Here is a 21,961-nt window from a genome sequence, read left to right on the forward strand (position 1 = left end):
AACCACAAGCTGCTCTAGAACAGGCAGCAATCTGTTCTGGAGGCACTACACTTGATAATTTCCAGCTTCATTGGTCTAGATGTTACGAAAGCGATACTTTGGCAGTTTTCAGCAGAAGATTGCTTGTCAAACGAAAAACTGCTTCAGAGGGACTCTGCCGAACAAATGATATATAATATTCCTCGCAGTATATTTTACTATTCATACACACTTAAATTTTTTTATCGAACTCTGAGCAGCCGAACGCTCTGTAAAATTCGATGGTGCCAATCAACGTTTACGGGTCATTAGTAATGTTTGGCCTCAGAAAAAAATTTTACCGAACGTTCTGCATCTCAGAGTTCGGTAAAATTTACGGTAATTTACCGAACTCGGTACTTTTTTTAAATGCGTAGCAATGCATTCTTTTTTCGTCCCCAAATTATCACAGTGCTTTCTTGAATGTCTGTAAGTAGCCATCACTTTCGAATGAGATTTAGAATCCACTGCGTTTGTTATTCGAACACTTTCGATTTTCCTGTCCCTGGTCAGACATGGTGACTGGTGATGAATCCACCTATGTACCGTCAATCGTAGTAACCCTATTGTGTACAAAAATAATTTGACAGCGTTATCAATTGATGTGCAGCATATAATTGATAAGGACTATTGTTGTATGACCCATATTTGATTTGGTGCTAGTCAAATATCCTGTCACAATTACGGTGTGATGGACAATGGTTGACATAGCACACGATGGCAGTTTGACTCGACTCGTTTTATAAAGCCTAATACCCTACCAAGATCGCTTTGCCAAATTTGATGGGGTTCTAATAATCCCTTTCCAAATGACATCGTTTGATTTATTAATGCTCCACAGTTGCAGAGTATATGTTCAGCAGTTTCCATTTCAAATTGACAAAAACGACATTAAGCAGTATCATTTTTCCCAATTTTATTAAGATGATATCTGCAGATCTTAGCAAATCTATACTTCCTGTTTAAATAGATATTCGCACATTCAATAATGGCGTGAATTTCTGCTTGAAATACTGATGGACTGTGACCCGTAGGTATAGCTTTACTGATACCAGGGCCAAATACACCAGCTCCAGTATTTTCACCCATCTTTGACCCATCGGTAAAAAACAAAATAGTACCTGGACGCCAGCGTGGCCCACCAGATTCCCAAACATTGCGGCTCGATTGAACCCCTTTGAAAGGAACGTCATAGTTTGTCTTTGTTGTCATCCAATCTTCAATCGTAGTAACATCACAGTTTAACCTGAAGTCCTTAAGAATCCTTAAATATCCTGTCAAATTACCGTCTAAAATCTTGTTATATCGTTTGAATTGCAGAGCACTTTTTGCGGCCTGTTGGTTTACAAATTGATGTAATGGTAACATGTTAAGAAGGGCATCCAAAGCAACTGATGGTGTACTTTTCATTGGCCCAGTTATTGATATGCAGGCAAGCCTCTGCAGTTTACCTAGCTTTTTTTGAGCGGTTACCTCATTAAGTTTGGACCACCATACAAGTGAAGCGTATGTAATTTTCGGACGAACTATTGCCAAATAGATCCAATGGGCCGTTTTTGGTCGTAATCCCCATGTTTTCCCCACAGCTTTACTACACACCCATAGGGCATTGGTGCCCTTGGTGATAACCTTATCTAGATGAGAGTTCCAATTCAGTTTTTTATCCAAAGTAACACAAAGGTATTTAACTTCTTCCGCAAACTAAATTTGAACTTCATTTTGTGTGGGCCGTGTTAAATTTAATTTGAGCCTTTTAGTCAAGAGTACTATAACAGTTTTGGAGGGGTTTACATTTAAGCCCTCTGTTTTGCACCATTTTAAAGTAATGTTGAGCGCGGTTTGTATCCGATTGGAAAAAGGCTAAGTGAGCAGAAAGTGAAAAGGGATACCGAGAGCAAGGTGCCCTCATTCTTCCGCGCCTTGGGGAATTCGGAGCCTGAAAGAGACTCAAATATATCCCCATCACAAAGTTCCCAATTTCGTTGGTGCTTAATTTCGTTGGTGGCGAGAGGCCCAAGTAACCAAAAGTTCCGATAAAAGGGGATTTTCGGCTTAATCAGCCAACGAAATGATAATGAATAGAACTCTATTCAACTTCATTTTTAAGTAATTAACCGTACTTTCAAGTTCGTATTTGATGTTTAAACTTCGAAGGGAATACAAAGTAACTTCCAACAGAACTAGAAAGTTCGCAAAAAGTTCACTTAAGTCGCTATATAGAACACTGTTCAGCCCAAAAAGAAACTTCAATAATTTTCAAAATAAAAAAGATTGGGGGAAATATTTTCCCACTTCTTCCTGTTTTGCAGATTCATGACATTTCTCATTAACTAAAGTGTTTAATTTCGGTTAATAATCGACTGTTTTTTTATAAATATTTATTTATTGTAACTTACCACACACCACCAACATAAAACTTCGGGGATTTGAACTCGAGTACTTCTTTTCGGTAACTTAGACGCATACCACTGCTCCCTTGCTGGAATATGCGATTTGCATCGTTTTTACTCGATGTGCTAATTTCTCATTTATCACAGCCCCGAAACGAACTTACACTTAAGAACAACTCATCGGCAAAATTCATGTCACTAGCGGCGTCAGAGATGGCGCAATGCATCAGGATAGGCATGTAACGAGGAACGCTCGGGTTCAAATCCAGTAGCGGTCGGTGTTAGTTAGACTTTTTTAAATGGTCTATCTTAATCGCATGAACCGACTTTACAAAAGTTAGGAGGAGGCGGAGGTAGAAAATGGAAAAGTATAAAAATAAAACTACAAGCGCTGTTTTATAAACTTTTGCCAAAGTTTCTTCAGAAGCTGCTTAGCGCTCTATGCAGCGAACTCAAGGCAGCTTTGAAGTTCGGTTGATTACCAGTAAAGCTGCTTAGCAAGCTATACCTCCATAGACATAAAGCTTGTTAACCTTCCTTGGACACCATTATCCGAACTCTAAGTTACTTTCAAGTTGTATGTTGAACTTTCAAGCTGCATGTTGGACTTTCAAGTTGCTGCAGATATTAACGGTACTTTAATGAGAATGAAGTTCGGTTTACAAATGTAATGTCTGGTTGTTCAGCAAGAAAGTTCTGCGGAACTAAATTTGAACCAAATATGAACTTTCAAGTATGTTTCTTAAGTGAAATTCGAACTTTTGGTTGCTTGGGGGGTGCTGCTCCATCAGTTAGAACCCCGAACGTTTGGCATCGTGGAACTTCAGGAGATCTGTCACAAAGACGAGAAGGTGTGGAGGATCCGTAGCGGCAAAGGCCAATTTTTCCAGAACGGTGGAGCGATGCAAAGACGATAGCAATTAGCCAAACCACCTTAGGTACGCAGCCTGTCACTTGTACCCCATCCCACCACCAGGAGGAAATGGTCGAAATTGACGGCCGCGCTGATGATGAATGTCAGATGAAAATATAATGAATATGAAAATGAAAATATTCCTGGAGCTAACCATTCTTGGTGGATCGGCAAGGGCCGAGTATCCAGACTTGTTCATCATCTAGCGCGCAAGTGTCGCTGATTGGCAATTTCAACGTGGATCCAGGCCGGAAGCGTTGAACACGTTTGGCAGCGATTACCGTAGGAGGCGAATGGTGGTACAGGCTGTGTGTGTGTGTTGAAGAAGAGGGGCCCCGTAGCAGAAAGAAGAAAAGGTTAGATACACGGAAAGAAATCCGATCCCGCTACTATGAATAAAATCATGAAATCTTAAAGTTGGAATTGCTGTCAAATCATGACTGAAGTTCCATATCAAGACGCACAAAATCATGAATAATAGTACATGATTTTGTGTCGTGTTGTACTGCAAGAAGTTCGTGTTATCATGATTATTGTTCATGGTGTATTTCCATAAAACATAAGCTGGAAACCTGAAATCATGAGTGATTTTGCGCATTTTGGAGATTAAATTTCTGCCCGTGTAGTCTAAGAAAATGGGTAGTAGAAAGTCCAAATAATGAGAATAAAATTTGAGAAAAGTCAAATCAATGGAGTTTTCCATCGGCTGATCAGGCATTTCCCGCGAGAACACAGGATACGCGTGCCGACCTTGAGGCTTTTTCAGGGAGTCTCAGCAACGCTCGCGCCTGAGGCTAACCAATAACATACAAACTTCGAACCAAAAGAACCATATTCTCATTGAAGGCCAGTTTTTCTCAAACATCACCAACGTGTGCTCCCTATAGGGTGCGGACCCAGAAACAGTACATGTGCGCTCAAAACTATCGACGGTTTATACCTCACGACAAAGCCGCCCTCCTCGATTAAACATTCGGCAGTTAAAGAACCCACCAGTTGCCGAAAACTACGCGCCTGTACTGGATGAAGCCTGAGGAGTGGAAACCTCGAGTGCACGAAATGATTTGTTTGACGGGGAATGCCAACAAGCGGTAGAGAGGAAAAAAGAGCTTGGAAGAACTTTCTATGGCATACCCACAAGAGAGAATTTGGTCAATTATCGACAAGCGCGGAACGAGTTGAACACGATCCTGAGGAGGAAAAAGGGCCAGATGGAGGATAGAGATCGTAAGGAGCTGGAACAACTATTCCGGGCTAATGACACGCGCAACTTTTACGAGAAGGTGAACCAAACTCGTAAGGGCTACACACCAAAACCTGACATGTGTAGGTCCGAGGGAGGGGATCAAATCACAAACGACCGCGAGGTGGTCAACAGGTGGAAGCAGTATTTCGATGAGTACCTCAAAGGTGATATAGCAGCAGGAGACGCAACGGAGTACCTATAAACAACAACAGCGTGCCGGCTCCAGATCTCGAAGAGATCAGGCGACAAATTTGTCAGCTGAAGAATAATAGAGCCGCCGGAAAGGACAGACTTCCGGCAGAGCTCTACAAAAGTGGCCAAGAACCGCTAGCAACGGCACTTCATTGGACAATTTCTAGGATTTGGGAGGAGGAGAAGCTACCGGAGGAGTGGATAAAAGGTGTAGTCTGTCCCATTGCTCAACGCCAGCTACAAGGTGTTCTCCCAGATTTGGTTGCGTCGTCTATCCCCAATAGCCAGAAAATTCGCAGGGCAGTATCAGGCGGGCTTTATGGGAGCCCGTGCTACTTTGGATCAATTTTTTTTTCTCTGACAAATCCTTCAGAAATGTCGAGACTACTACGTGCCCACGCATCATGTTTTCGTGGATTTCAGGGCAGCATACGATACACTTGAACGCAAACAGCTATGGCAGATAATCCGTGCATTACGGTTTTCCAGACAAACTGACGCGGCTGATCAAAGCTCCTCTGGAGCGAGTGATGTCCCCAACTCCAAACCTTCGCAGACGACCTCAACATCATTACTAGAAACCTAGGGACGGCGAAGGCAATCTACGCCAGACTAAAAATGAAGTCAAGGAGGATAGGGTTACAAATCAATGCGTCGAAAATCAATTATATGGCAGGAAGAAGCTCCAGAGAAAGTAACGTTTGCCTCCTACGGACAGTGACTATTGACGGCGATGAACTGGAAGTGGTTGATGAGTTCGTATATTTAGGATCTCTGGTCACCGCCGACAATAATACGAGCAGAGAGATCCAACGACGCATTCAAGCTGGAAATCGAATCTACTCTTCCCTCCGCAAGACGCTTAGATCTAGCAGCATACGCCGCCGCACAAAACTGACGATGTATAAAACACCAATCAGACCGGTAGTTCTCTACGGACTTAAGACAGTAACATTGTCTACGGAAGATATACGTGCACTAGCCGTATTTAAACGAAAGGTGTTGCGGACTATTCTTTTTGGAGTACAAACGGAAAGCGTATAGTAGCGGAGGCGTATGCATCACGAGCTACAGGCACTGCTTGGAGAGGTTCCTATCGTACACCTGGCGAAAGTTGGGAGACTACGGTTGGCCGACCACGTTGCAAGGATGCCGGACTACTGTGCAGTGAAACCCGTTCTCTTCAAGAACCCCACCGGCACCCGGAAAAGAGGGGCCCAACGTGCTAGATGACTCGATCAGGTTGAAGCCGACGGAACGCACAACGAATTGGCGACGAGTAGCCCAGGACCGAGTACAATGGAAAGGAATTCTTGATACGGCAAGAGCCACCCCGGCTCTAATCTGCTAAAGTAAGTAATGCTTATTGACTTGCATTTGAATAGCATTGGTAATTCTTATTTGTTATCTCCGTGATTGACAGCCTCTTTCACTAATGTTACATAAGTAGTATTCATCTTACACAAAAATCGCTTATTTGTAAGAACCGTTCACATTTCAGTCAGCGCTTCCAACAAGTTGCTGCCGGCTGTCCGCTTGCCTCTCCGGTCTCCGGTGGTGTATAGAGCGCATTCCCTCACCCTTTCGGTTTTTGAACCTTTTCTTTGCTGTACTAGCAGTAGAATTAAAAGAACTCACCCTCTAAACTCTGCGCGGTTCTTCGCGAGTACGATTGTTGCGTCTATTGTTCCTAAACGCGAGTACGCACAGGTCACATTCGAATCGAATGCCCTTTGAATCCGCTCGTGAACCCCTCGCCAGACAGCTTTCCCATGCCCGCCGAAGCGCTGAAGCTATTGTTGTTTTGTTTAATTTCCAACTAGAACCAGTTAGAAAGGGGAGAGGAAAAAACGCATCCTGTATGCTAGTCTGTTTTTATCTAAAGCTCAGAACAAAGGACTTACCTTTACCGTAATGGAATTCGCGAATGCGAGGAACACCCGGGTATAGTTTTTTTTTTGAAGAATTCATAGAAAAAGTGGAATTAATTCATTCCTTACAGACACAGCCCTTACGCACCGGTTCGACCGGTTTCCAATTGAAATCGGATTACAGCGAACCAAATGTGAGTTAGCTGTCACCCCGTTCCACCTAACTTCTTAACCCTAAGAAACGGGAGAAAAAAATGTGAAAATCGCGTAACACGTTGATGAATACAAAAACATTTCATTTTTTCCATTCTGATGGCCGACGGTGACGCCTGTACTAAATTGCATCATTTTTCACACGCGATTGTGACGTGGAAAGTGTCATAAGCACTCCAACCGTACCATGTCACCGCGCCACGCCGCGTGCCCCGAAGGTAGTTGGGTCCCCGCGGAAATTTGCACGAGAATAAAAAATGAACTTGTGCGAAATTGTCACTTAAAGGAGGAGAGTTGTAGGTGGCCCATTCCACCCCCGTTATACCGCTGGCTGTTCGGCAAGGATTTGAATGGAGAGGCGAGGTAATTGAGTGTGTAGCGAATCAGTGGATAATCAGGGTTTCTTTTTTTGGTTATTGTTGCAAAGTACCCTGCCTGCCCCTGGATGCCATTCGAAGGCACAATGCGCAATGCTAGTACAGTAGCTGTTCAGTAGCAGGTGATAAGAATTGATGACTATTTTTGATGGTCGTGTTGACAGGGTACGGTTATAAATGACAGTTGGCGTTAGTTTGGCGCAGATTTCGGCAGGGGATCTAAATTCAAATCAGTACCAAATCGTAGGAAAAGTGTGCGAATGAGTGATGGCGCAACGGATGTATGATAACGCGGGAGTTACTTCTGAAAAGGGACTCACATGGACTCACGATCAGGTCGAAGAGTTTTAGTGCTGAAAATTTAACGCTAATAAAATCTATAATACTATAAGACTCTTAAACTTCATTGCTGAAAACAATTTCTTCCAATCATAAATTTATAAGCAGTCTTTAATCGCTGACATTTCGCAGAACTTCAAACAAACATTTAGACAGTCACCGACAGTAATCTCGAACGCGAAATTTGTTTCTGCGAGACATACTTTCGAGCTACACGAAAATCTAATCAAATAAATCCGGCTGGATTGCAAATATTTGCCTATCAATATTCAAGGGATCTCCGCCGGGTTTCGCGAGTCCTGCGAACAAGTCGCATTCCCCTTGGTCTTGTTTTGTCTTGAAGAGGAGTTCGTGCCGTTTGCCGCGATGTTTGCCGATGGGAGTTTGATCAGTGTAAGCACTTTGAGGCTTGATTGAATCAAAACTGTGTAACTCCTCGCTGCTGTTGTTTCCTTGTGTACATAGGTACCTACTTGAAGCAAAGCAGCTGAAACATTTAAGATGCTGGCATTACAAAGAATTACAATGTGGGCTACCGCCACGTCCCGAGAATTTCCTCTATCACGAAAGCAGTTCAGTTGAATTGTTTTGAAAAAGCAACCACTGTTCAGCCGTAGAAATAAGTCATTTAATCCTTTCACGACTGACTAACTCCTTATTTTTTGTTTTCGTTGAAAGGGAAGCACCCTTCGAAGGAAAAATAACTAATCTGTAGGTGCAATTGTAAACTGTTTTCTTTATTCATCGATCAAAACTCAGTAAGGTCGCAGCTTTACCCAAGAAAAATACTCAAAATTTGTAATGCTGTAATTTGAAAATGTCGAACAATCATTCAGCGCAATAATTAGCTGTGAGCTATAATCGTACAACATTCCATCGCAACTCCCAAAGCAAGTTTTCCAAAGCAGACTCGACGCTGGGTGGTGTTCAATCAAAGTCATTCGATGACACCTATCATCAAATCGTTGCCACGTCATCAGAAACCATAATCAAAAGGGATAGTCCGCATGTTTCGGCGACTGTATCATCCTACTCTAATCTTCCGCTTGGTCCCTGCCGTGCCGGCATCAGCAGAGTCCGACGCTCGGTGTGTCTATTTGTACCTACCGTTCGCGTCGTCGTAGCAAGAAGTCCTTGCAGGCTCTTTTCCCAAAAGGGTTTTTCATGCATCGCGAAATCCCCCTTTCAGAACGAAAACGAAAAGAAAAAAGGGGTTACACCGGATGTAATGCATCGCGTCGTAAAACCGGGAAAGCAATCGTCAAATTTCGCCTCATTGATGAGCGAAATCGAAATTGCCGAAAACACGTGTGCGCGGTGAGCACCACCGCCACCGGTGGAATGTATGGCACTCTGTCGGATCGGAGGGAACAGGACATACAGCAGTCCCCCGAATAACGCGGTGGGTGGTGGTGTACGCCCAGGGCGATTTCTTAGTTGTCTATTAACCAATAAAGTTGATTTTTGGCACATTGTTAGTATGTGATACAACCTAGTCAACTACCAAAAATCAACTTGATTGATTAATGGACCGCTGAGATATCGCGATGGGCGTACAGCACCACCCATCGCGTTATTCGGGGGATTCCTGTATTTCTTTATTTATGTTTCCGAAAATGATTCCGAACGCTGTCGCTGAGCAAATTTTGCATCAATACGGGAAGTCGTAAATGAGTCGAACCCTTTTGGAAAAGGTTAGACAGAACGCGAAGTTTTTGCGACATTTAAGCTCTTCCGAAATCGATTCCAACAGACGACGGGTAGAATGACTGACAGTGCGGTATTGAGTGAATGCCGTGCCCGTATTAGTAGATGCCAGTTTGTAAGTCATTGCTGAGCGACTGTAATTGACATCCTCCCCTTCCTGTTGCTATCCGTTCTCGCCAGAACTGGCACACGCGGAAAGGGTAATGTAGATTCGAATCGGTTCCCGATTTTTTCCGCAAACGACAGCACATAAGTTTCTCCCCAGCAGCGAGCTCCTTTTGTTGGTTGAAGAACGGTAAAACTCGATTAAAACCACGTGACGGAAATTACATTTCATTTTCTGTACGCGCAGCAGTTTTCGTTGCGGTACAGTGACATTCTAAGGACGTTTAGCGGGCGGTTGGCGTGGCACAGCGTGCGGGGAAAGACAATTTCGCTGCCGGATTCTGCAAATTACGGAAGCTAACGGTTCGGATCGAATCTTTTTCGCGAACGTTAGATGATCTGGTGGGATGATTTAAAATTATTTTATTATTTTCTTGCGCAAATGTGTTTGATTATCGCGAAACTGGAATGAGACATTTCCGATAGGCACGTGCAAACTGGATGCGGGTTGTTGTAATGAGTTCCTGGCCTGGAGTATTCGCAGTTGCGAAACGAGAGAGTCTCAATTTTTTTTGTATGCCCAATTAAAGAATTCTACAATCTAAAAAAAACTATATCTGCAGGACTGCAGGCTAACCGATCGACAACGCTAACCTTACAGTTGCATATTTCTTTCTTTGCTGTGTAACTCCTTTGCTGTGTAACCGAAGTCGTCGTCGTCATCAGCATCTAGTACTGATTCAAGCAGTAGTCTCCATTCAACTTAATCTTGGCACACTCGAGCCGTCTCGCACGTTGGGCCTCTCTGTTCTTCGTGCCGATGTCCGGCATCCTTACGACGTGTCTGGTCTACCGTAGCTTACCGACTTTCGCCAGATGTATGATGGGAATCTCTCCAAGCAGTACCTGTAACTCGTGATTCATACGTCTACGCCACTTTCCGCTTTCAATTTGTACTCTGCCAAATATCGTCCGCGGCACCTACCGCTGTCCTCTGTGACCAGAGTCACAGCACTAAGTCCATAAAGAAGTGCTAGTCTAGCAACGGTATTGTACATTGTCAGCTTCGTACAGCAGTGAATGCTTCCTAATCGTAGCGTTTTGCGAAACGCAAAGTAAGTCCGCTGGATCTCCTTACAAGTATTTCCGCGGTCACCAGTGATCCCAAATACACGAGCTCAGCTGCCACTTCTAGTTTGTCGCCGTCAACGGTTACCGTCCGTGGGAGCCGTCCGTTTGCCTCCTTTAACTCTCCTCCGTCCATGTATTTGGTCTTCGACGCATTCATTTTTAGCCCAACCCTCCTAGGCTCCGCTTGCAATTTGGCGTAGATGGCCTCCGCCTTCGCAAAGTTCGTGACTATGATATCAAATCTGTTAAGCCTTGGAGTTGGTTTACTTTGGAAATCGTGACTCTTGTTTCGAAGCTCGCTCGTCGAATCACCCCCTCAAGAACGACGTTAAACAGCATGCAGGACAAGCTGTCACTTTGTCTCAACTCTTTTCTGCGACTCGAGAGTATCTCATAAATAAGTACGCACGCATAACTCGATCAAATGGGCTCTGATCGACTCGATCGACAGTATGGTATGCTGCTTTGAAATCAATAATGATGACATTTCTGCAAAAATGTAGTAAAAATATGGCCCGTAGTTTTTTTTTTTATTTTATTAAAGACGTTGTAACCAATGCCACATAAGAAGGACTCCATATAAAGTAGCGGCCAAAATTGCCGAATGTAAAATTTCACATTTTAGCACATGCTTAAACGCGGTTTTGTAGTAAATTATCTATATTTTTATGATTCGCGAATAAAATTTTGATAGAAAAAAAAATATCATGTAGAAATAAGCTATCAAAGTTGCCAATTTCAAAAGTTTGAAAAATAGGTCATTTTAAAAAAGTCAAAAAATTAAATACTAATCGCGGATGTAAATATTATTGTTATACAGTGGTATTCCGATTATATCTACACCTGGTTTAATCTACACCCGAATTTAGGTACCCCCGATTTTGTCTACCATTTAGACCCGGTTTTATCTACCTTTTTTTAAATTGTCATTTCAGCATGAAAATTTGGAAGATTTCATGAATTTATGCATAACAGGGAATATTTGTCTGTATTTTATAGTTTACTATATGGCATCTGTGGTATGTATTTATACACAGAATGGGTATAATAATGTTGAAGTCAAATACGCAAAGTAACTTTCATTTATTTTGTAACGCATATTTTTAACATTTCATAATGATCCTTTGTGATATTTTTCTATACCGTAACGCTAACGGGCACACCCCGTGTCCGCTAGAAACTATGGTTATCACCTTTCTTTCCTTAAAAATTCTAATCTTTTGAACCATTGAACCGATTTTAATAACTTTATTACCAAATAAAAGGAATTTTTATGAGTTTTTCAGAAAAAAAACAATAAACTGACGTTCAAAGTTTTTTATGATTGCAAAAACATTTTTTGTAGGAGCCTTAAAACTCTTAAAATCACTTAAAACATTTAAAATATTCGTTTTTGTATAAAGTATAAAGTATAAAGTGTATAGTGTATAGTGTATAGTATAAAGTGATTGCTATATCACTCGAAAACCCGGAAATGGAAAAAGGATTTTATTTTTCCATTATACTTTCAATGGCAAGCTAGTTGTTTACATACGATATCAAAAAACAGATATCTGACATTTTTAGTTTTTGAGATACTCTTTTTTAAGAAATAAAGATGCGAAAATGCAATGGACTCGCATGGCGTTTTATTTTAGAGACGCATTTCCTTGTCAAAAAACCTCTTTTATTACAAGCAAAAACAAAAACCATGCGTCTCCATTGTATTCTCGATACTTTATGAAAACTTAGAATTTCTTTGGTCTACATACCATGAAAACATAAAAAGTGAATGTTTTCAATGTTTTTGTGATAATAAAAAAAATTGGGCTTTGGTCCAGTATTTTTTTCTGATAATCTCATTAAAATACTTTCCATTTGGTATTAACATCATTGAAATCAATTCAATGGATCGAAAGTTATGAATTTTTGAAGAAAGAAAGGTGCAAAAAATGGTAACTTTTGGGACCACAATGACTCAGAAAAGAGAACCCTAAGTACCAAATAAAAATACGTATCTAAAATTTACTACAAAGGAATAAGTACACAAAATTTGAATAAAATCGGAGCAATTTTGAATTTCGATATGTCTTTTTTCATAATATTGCTGAGTTGACATGCATTATGGCTAATGGATGATATGAATAAAATGAACCCTATGCGTAAAATTACGTCAATATAATACATAATTGAAAAAAATGATCAATATTAACAATATTTTTTGTTCATTTAAATTATTTTGGTGCAATTTATTTTTCCCCAAATTTGTCTACTTTCCAAATATATCTACCAAAAATTTTCGGATGGGTAGATAAAATCGGTAAACCACTGTATATCATTTTAAAACTGATACCTTAGCCTATCAAAAAAAGAAATGAAAACAAATTTAAACTCAATGAGGTGCGCGATAGGCTACTTATAATAAAAATGAAATTCTCATAAGTTCTACGAACTTAGGTACTTTATACGGACTTACGGGTGAAGTGCTTACATCTACACCACTGCTCTTTTCACGCAATAATTAAAAACTGTCGGATATCAAAGCCTTCAAAAAGCAATGAAGAGATGACTAACATAGAGTAATTCTCGCTGAAACGGGGCCACTACTGACACGAGGTCTTTAAATATTGGAACTTGTGCGCTTAATTGGTTGAAAATGGTTAAAAAATAAGAATTACATTTTTAATACCTCGAAATAGTGGACCCCTCGTTCACCAAGGGGCCTAACAGTTTCGAAAAAAGTTGAATTTTCAGCAAACCTTGAGATCTATTCCATGTGAAATTTCACAAATTTGCCATGAAACAACTAACAAAGGGGCCGGTTCTGTAGAGAAGAAGAACAGGGCTTTCAAATAGAGCAAAAATTTTTTGGTGGCCATCTTGGATTTGGCCGCCATTCTGGATTTTATCGAAAAACCGTGTCGTTTATAGTTTGTTTCATAACAAATTTTGGAAATATCACAATAATTACACGAAAATTGTGAATCTTGCTTCAAATAACTGGTTGTTTTATTCAGTAAATACCAATACACACTTAATTTTATGAATGTTTCTTGTAGAATTTTTTCTCAGCTTTCTAATGGTGGTCTTAAAATGAAAATCGGTTGAGGGCTCATGGTGAAAACGGCGATTTTCACCAAACAAAATCCAAGATGGCCGCCAAAAAAAATTTGCTCAATTTGGAAGCCCTGTTCTTCTTCTTTACAGAACAGGGCCATTTGTAAGTTATTTCATAGCAAATTTATGAAATATCACATGATGTAGATCTCAAGGATTGCTGAAAATTCAACTATTTTTGAAACTGTTAGGCCCCTTGGCGAGTGAGGGGTCCACTGTTTCGCGGTATCAAAAGCGTAAGTTTTATTTTTTAACCATTTTCAACCAATTAAGCGCAAAAGTTCCAATATTTGAAGACCTCGTGTCAGTATACTAGCCCCGTTTCAGCGAGAATTACTCATACGCAGATAAAAACTACAAAGCGACGGCGACAATGACAATGTGCTAAAAAAATGACGAAAGCACGGTGAAAAATTGACGAAGTGACGCCAAAAGAGGACAAGAAAACGATAGAAATAACGTGAGAAAACTATGAAATGGCGACGAAAAGACGCCCAACTAGCGAAAAGAAACACAACAAAAAACGATATTTTTTTATTTTTTCAGCAAAGGTGCTTGTTTTTATATTGTTTACAACTTTGCCAAAGAAACTATGTCTATATGTCCTAACACAAAAAAGTAATTTTTGTATTTTCATTATAGTAAGCGATGACTAACTTTCGACAGTTTTAGATTAAAGGGGATATTCATACAAGCGAAAGTGCTGAAAACCATAAATGATAAAATGAAAACAAAACACACTAGTGATTCTACAATTGATGAAGGGACGGTAAGGGAAAGTAATGAAGAAGGATTTTTTCGGGAATGAAGGGGAAGGGTGGAAAGGAAGGGGGGGGGGGGGTAATAGGTAGCTATGGTTAACAAGTTGTCGTTGTGACTCATATCTTTTGTCCAATGCTGGAAGGTGCATGGGTCGAACCAAGCTGTAATCAGAGATTGCCATGAAACAACTAACTTGGTTGGTTCGACCCATGCACCTTCCAGCATTGGACAAAAGATAGGAGTCACAACGACAACTTGTTAACCATAGCTACCTATTACCCCCCCCCCCCCTTCCTTTCCACCCTTCCCCTTCATTCCCGAAAAAATCCTTCTTCATTACTTTCCCTTACCGTCCCTTCATCAATTGTAGAATCATCGTTTCAAAAAAAAAAAAAAAAATATATATGCCTGATCGCATTTCAAGATCATGACTAAAGTCACGAGTTTAGTCAAAACACACTAGGTCAAAAGTTCCACGTTTCGCCCTTTTGGACTACTGTGCACCGCTCTGATAAAACTGAGCCTTTTCACCTGGGTTCTTCCAAACCTATCCTTTGTTTGAGACGAGACGTGATAACTGGCATCTTTGTCTTCTTTTCGGCAAATATTCGATACTTTTCACATGTTATCTAGCAGCTTTACTAAATGTTATGAATATGTTGTCCTTGACAAAACTACTGAGTGTCCTTTTTGTGTTTTTTCATGCGTGCAAAGCCGTCCATTTCGGCCAATCAGAGGCTGGCTTAAAATCGTCTAAAAATCTGCTACGAGCTTACACGTCTCGTCTCAGTCCTTTGCGACAGATTTCCTACAGAGCTGGAATGCCGAATTTGTGGGCTTCAAGCTGTTCGAGCAGCAGCCGGTCGCCATCTACGAAATTCAGCGATCCGCTGTTCCAAGTATCGAGTTTTCATTCGTCGTCGTCCTTGTTTCGTCGCTTTGGTCGGTGTCGAATATTCCGATCCGTGTTTGATCCATGTCGAATATTACGATTTTTAGCTCAGAATCGTAAAGCAGTATGGAATAAGTCGCGTTTAATCGGATTTTATCGTATATACATACTTATATAGATGAAATACGTTTAATTATTTCTCATCACGTATATTGCCTCCAAAATAATACGGATATGCCAGTTTTGCGCATCAAATACGACTGGTTAGCATGGATATCTATACGTTATGCTGATTTTTTACTTTTATATACATACAAAAATGCTAGCTGAGGAGGTCGAGCTTGCGTTCCTTTTTGTTACATAGGGAGGAGGGGGAGTTATAAGAATAGTTACGTAACAAATTTATCAAATTAAAAAAAACGGAATTATGTTCTGCAAAATAACTCTACGCAGCTGAAGACCATTTGAGCCCAACATGCAATTTAAGGTGATGCCCAATTGCTATTTCTACTATGAAACTCTCTATGATTTTTACCTCGATTCTATTTGACCAAACCCATTCTGTTCAAAAACGTTACTTATTGTTATCTAGGGGAGGGAGGGAGTCACGCCTTACTATGGACATCACGTCGACTAGTAGCCTTATAGAACTCCGGGAAGCAGCCTGTAATCCATCTTTACTTTATACATCATACTTCATAAGAACCCCGTTGTTCAACATCCGGGCACGTCTTTTGGCCACTAGATTCTGCGTCAGTGTCCTTTTTGGTAGCTTACTGGCCCGAAAAGATCGTAAGCCTTCTGGCAGACGTATCCTTCTAACTGAAATGAACAAGAAATAAATTGACCATTATTAGTGAGATCATATCTTCCGAGGAAATGCAACAAATTAAATCCATCTGTACGTAATGATCGTTCATAAAAACAAATATCCCATTGAAAGAATTCGTCAACGAACAAAATAATCCCATGGTCACCAGAGCGAAAAGCGAACCCCCGTCGTCGTCGTCGCATCGCAGTTAGTGCACAGTCATCAAATGCAGATTTTCCACCGCCCTGCCTCCTGGCCGGTCCCTCAGACCGTCGGATCGGATTAATTTCGGCACCGAGCGGGCAATCCGTCCACCTCATGCCGAGAGCTTAAAAATGGTTCATTTTTTCTTCTTTTCGATTTTAATTTCGCGCTGTTAATCCTTTCTTTGTGCCGTCTCAGTACCCCAATCACACACATAGCAGACAAGAAATCCACAGAAAAAAAACAAGAGCACCATTGTCACTGTTGATAATTATTTTCCCTTCCCATTGTCCAGGTGCGGTGCGACTTATCTTTTTTTTCTGCTGACTAACGCCGCTTTCTTCGGAATGTGCAATCCTGCTGCTTTCGAGTACAATTTTACAGCCACTTGTTCTGCGAATTAAAAATTACAATCATGCTAGCATTCGGCCCTTCAGCCGGTGATCAAACGATGGATGGCTGCACAGGCATAATCGGTACTTAAGGACACTCGGCGACGGCGTTGCGTTGTCGCCGTTTCGGAACGGACCGGCAGGACATTGGATTAGAATTTTATTAGATCGAAACAATGGGCGCTCTTGTGTTTAGGGAAGCGAAGCGTCGCGCTTCCGAAATAAAACGGAGATTAATTTGAATTTTCACGACTGGCTGAGCCGGGGACCTTTTTGGAGGACCATTTTGCTGGGCGTTCATCAATCATCCGGTCATCCAGCGGTTGCTTCGCGTGGTGGCGCTGTATGAAAGTGAAATTGATGGATGCGCCAAGTTTCGCTAGCTGTCCCGATCCTAGGAGTTTACCGATATTTTTTAATTGTTATCATTAAAAAGAAATAGTTTTAAAAGTAAGATTCATTGAAGAGTTGGAAAGATAATTGCTGATTCCTAACATATCAATAAGGCGAAGGGTTCTTAAAAAATAAAAAAAAAATTGTTTTTCATCGAATAGTATAAGTACCAATTCGATACCTTGCGTCACGCAACCCTTTGCCACATTTGCTTGTCGGCTAGGAAGTACATAGGTACAATGACCGCTTGTTTGTGATAGGAAAAGCGAGAGTGAGTCAGTTGAAAAATCGAACAATCGTCAATGGAGCATCAAACCGAAGCCAGAGCTGGGGTGTGTGAGCAATCGTTCGCATCGTTTGTATTCATTGGTTCGTAATTAAGTGGAAACTCTTACCCGTCAGCTGAATTCTCCGGGGGTTGTCCGAGTGAAAAGGTATAGTGATGGATTGTGACATGGAGAAAACCAAGGATTTTTGCCGGAGTGTGCAAAACGAATTTTCGGTCCATCATTACATCTAATGATGGATGATCTTTCCTCTATTACGACTTAACTAAAAGAACTAACGACTTAAATAATAAGATCTGAGTTAGACATCGAATCGAACTGAATGGAGTAGACTGTTTAGAGTAGTTCTACAATTCAAAGCCCATTGCACCACCCTTAAATAAACCCTTTCCGAACCCTTAAACCAGTGCTAATAAATCCCGTCAAACATCAACATACCACCACCACCGTCGGGCTCAGAGCTTGCAAAAACCGCTCGCACACGTCGTTAAAACTGATTGCCCTCGCGTCGTTTTGCGGTAAATCCTGTGCACTTTTGCGCCAGGATGATGTAGATGATAATGCCGATGATAACAGTAATATTCGACGACGTCGTACTCGACCGCTTTGGAAGCGTAACGGCTGCCACCGTTCCAGGGGGTGGTGGTGGTGGTGGAAGCAGTAAACATACGTTTTTGATGACGCTAACGGCTTTCACCGCCAGACGACGTCGAAAGCCACAATATCCCATATCACATTCGTATCGGCTTCTTTCACATATGAGAGTGAAAGTTTGGCTGTGGTTAGAGGAACGCACGAGGGGGTAGGAAAAATCAGCGGAAAAAGACATTCAAAATAATGTTGTTTCCGCCGCTCGTCGTCGGGCCGTAAAGTAGACCCCGTCAAGTGGTGTTCAACGGCGGCTGGAAAGTAAATCCTCTCGAAAGCAAACTACCCCCGTGCAAAACCCCTTAACTAGACTTGCCAATGTGACAGTTTGGAAAGATAAGCCACCCCCGTGACGCAATTCGAGGACGCAGTGAAGTGGATTCACTTAAATCATACCTATTTTGGGCTGTTTGTGGAGTCTCGTTATTGTCAGCCACATCCTCTACGTTAGTTTTTTTGCATACTCTCTAGTTATTTGTGCTAATGGAGGTCCTCGTCTTTTCCGCTTCGACAGTTCAAGTGGGTGATTGAATTTTACGATTATTACCGTGAAGAGAGGCTGTACCTGGCATCGAATGACTAGGGCAGAACCGCCCACATATATGATGAAGAGTTCTGCTGCTTCCCGTCCGCTAATTCAGTCGAATCAATGCTGGTACTGCGGAGCCAGTCAATGCAAGATCAAAGCATTGTCCAGTGTATTAGAATCATGATAAATCTAAAAAAAATGAGTCCTTTCAATCACAATAATAAACAGAAATCGCGCTCCAGGAGCACTTCTGATGGAAACATCAAAGCGAAAAGTCACCAGGTACATCGGGGGAGTTGGGAAAATCCTCCAAAATATGCCAATAATCGTCCTCTCGGCAGGCTGCTTCAAAAGACCAGCCAGCGCAAAACCCGTCACGACCACGTGCACGTATGTTTTTCGGTTCGCTGGTCCAATCATATACGGGAACGGAACGAGCGGCCCTACTCAGCAAGGACGAGGATGCTTATTTGCTATTGAACTAAGCTGAGCGGAAAGATGGTTTGATCTTTTGCTTTGGTCGGTAGGTTTTTTTTCGCGAACTCACGGACGCGGTCATGAGGTGGGTGCTAGTTATTTGGGTTTTCACTATCGTGAAAAACTTTACTCCAACAAGTAAGAGAGCTGGCAAATCGAAAAAAATTCGTTCGTATTTGCTACATCCATATCACATTTTCATAACGTTTCCGTCTTTCGAATTATCCACTTACATTTTATTTCCATTCTGCTTATTACCACCGTCCATTCATTTTCTCAGTTATTGTTTTACATAATTCCTGTTTACTTATCCTATCCTTTTGTTCCATTTTTCCCTGAGTTTTCTATTTAGATTGGCGTTTCCCAATACCCTCGCTGCGTTTCTGAATATACAGCAATTTTATAACAACATGTTTTTGATAGCCTTTTATAACCTAAATAAAGAAAATTAACCTAATATTTGAAGTTCAAACTTCCCCATACATTTCCTTTGTGATCATCTTACTCCACAGGCCAGAGATGCCTGGTTTTGCTGAAGAAAAATTCGTAGTTTTACCACCTGTGTTTTTGTAATTTCGGTTCATACTATGAAAGAGGCAACATTTAATCAGACTGTACAGTGTGACACATATATATTCGAACAAAAATCATTTTATGCCGCCAATGGCATATACAATCAACTCAATCAAACTAATACCATGTGTGTGTGTGTCATCATGATTGAAGTCTTACTTGACGTAGTTTCATTTTTGTATTGTGTCTCGTTCAGTGTACACGTACCAATGTTAGAGTTACGGTCGTTGATAATAAATAAATTCCGAAGCGGTGTTGTTTGTCCTTCAAATTCTACACTGTGAATCAGTCATTTCCAAGGCGACCCGACAACTTGGATTTATTGCTAAGATTGGACGGAACTTTAGAGATGTTTACTGCCTGAAATCATTATATTGCGCTTTGGTTCGTCCGCTACTTGAGAGCTGTAATTTGGTTTGGTCCCCCAGTCATCTTACTTGGAACCTACGGATCGAACGTGTGCAACGTAGGTTTATTCGGCTGGCTCTACGACATCTCCCATGGCGGCATCCTGATAACCTGCCACCTTACCCGAATAGATGTCGTCTACTTGACCTCGATACACTCGAACGCAGGCGTAAAATGCATCAGGCTATATTCGTGGCTAAACTTATCAACGGCGAAATTGATTCTCCAAAATTGCTATCTATGCTTAACTTTCGGGCATCGCAACGGACATTACGCTCAACTGGCTTGCTGCAAATACCGTTTCATCGAACCGCGTTTGGAGCTAATGAACCGATTACGGAATGCATTAGGTTGTTCTCAAAAGTCGAAGAACTATTTGACTTCGGTATGCCTTCGCACTTATTCGCGCAAAAGATAAGAAGATCTAATTTACTGTAATCTGTAATCAATTTTATTCATGTAGACAATTTATAGTCAGATGAAGTACTCAAATAAATAACAAATAACAAATAACAAATCCCGCATCATGCTCAAAGTGATCGGTTGTGGTCGGTTTCGATAATCGACGTTCCAAAGCACAAATGGAATGTGAATGTGTGAAAGTTAATGCAAAATACTATCTAGGAATGATCCTAAAACACAATTTGATTTCTTACGTTCATGGAACGGTGTAGAATATTACTGCTCTCAACAGGATGGAGCTCCTGCCCGCACTGCAAATCTTGTGCAGACGTGGTGCAAGGCAAGCTGTAGATTACAAATCGACAAAGGAATGGCCTCCAAGTTCTTCTGATCTGAAGCCTAAGGTATATAAATATCATAATTTTGATGAATTTAAGTTAGTTATCAACAAGATATGGGATGACATTCCGATGGAAGTCGTGCGTGCTGCATGTAACGACTTCAAAAAGCATTTGAAGCCTGCTATCCAGGCAAAAGGTGATTCAATAGAGCAATGATTGTTTGTTGCGTTCTGCATCTATGGGTAAACAACTTCTAAAACTAAAATTCGAAATAAATCTTTTATTTACAAAACTATAAAAGTATAGGATTGTTGAATTTTCCCCAAATTATTCAAGGACGCAGAATGCTCGGCATGTTTTCGTTAGTGTGGTAACTGCCAGTCAATTGACTGTTTTGGAGTCATTCGCAACTCCAAACGGAGACTTGATCGAAACGAAAATGTAAAAATAGATCAGGACGCATTCGTTCTGCTGTACAATCGGAGATATGACCAGGCTTCATTTTCGCTTTTTTGCTCAGCAGATGTTCATTTGATCACAGCGCCTCAGTGAAACAGTATTCGAACAAGTAGTGTGAAGGACAATTGTAGAGTCAATTATTATCTACAATACTGTTGAAGAAAGTATAGTTTTATCTTTTGTATTTACGGCGTTATAGGGCTGCTACCCTGTTGGTAGCGCTCTTTTTGCTACTTTTTTGCTCTTTTTTGGTAGCTGAGGTCTCACCCGCTCACCTGAGGTCGCACGAATCAGCGTAACTAATTTCGTCGGAAAACCATGCTCTAGCATTATCTTCTACAGCTCATTTCGTTTGACTTAATCGTACGCCACCTTAAAGTCCATAAACGAATTATGTGCCTACAAGTTGTACTCTCGGAACTTAACCGTAACCGACGCAGGGTAAACATCTGATCCGTCGTGGAGCGACCCTCACGAAACCCAGCTTGGTACTCGCCGACGAAGTACTCCGCTAACGGTCTCAGTCTGCAGAACAAGATACGGGAGAGCACCTTATAGGCAGTATTGAGCACTGTAATTCCTCGACAGTTTTTACACTCGAATCGATGCCTCCATTCCAGCAGCCTTCAGGTTTTTCAGCTCACTGACTGCCTTTTTAACCTCCGCGTTTACTTCTCCATCCAACAGTGTCTGGAAGTGCTCCTTGCAGTTGGCTGCTTCCGCCGTTTTGTCGGTAAGCAGGTTGCCATTGCACATCACAGGCATGGCAAAGTTCCTGCATCTCA

The sequence above is a fragment of the Sabethes cyaneus genome, chromosome 1, assembly GCF_943734655.1.
Source record: "Sabethes cyaneus chromosome 1, idSabCyanKW18_F2, whole genome shotgun sequence".
Classification (NCBI taxonomy): Eukaryota; Metazoa; Arthropoda; class Insecta; order Diptera; family Culicidae; genus Sabethes; species Sabethes cyaneus.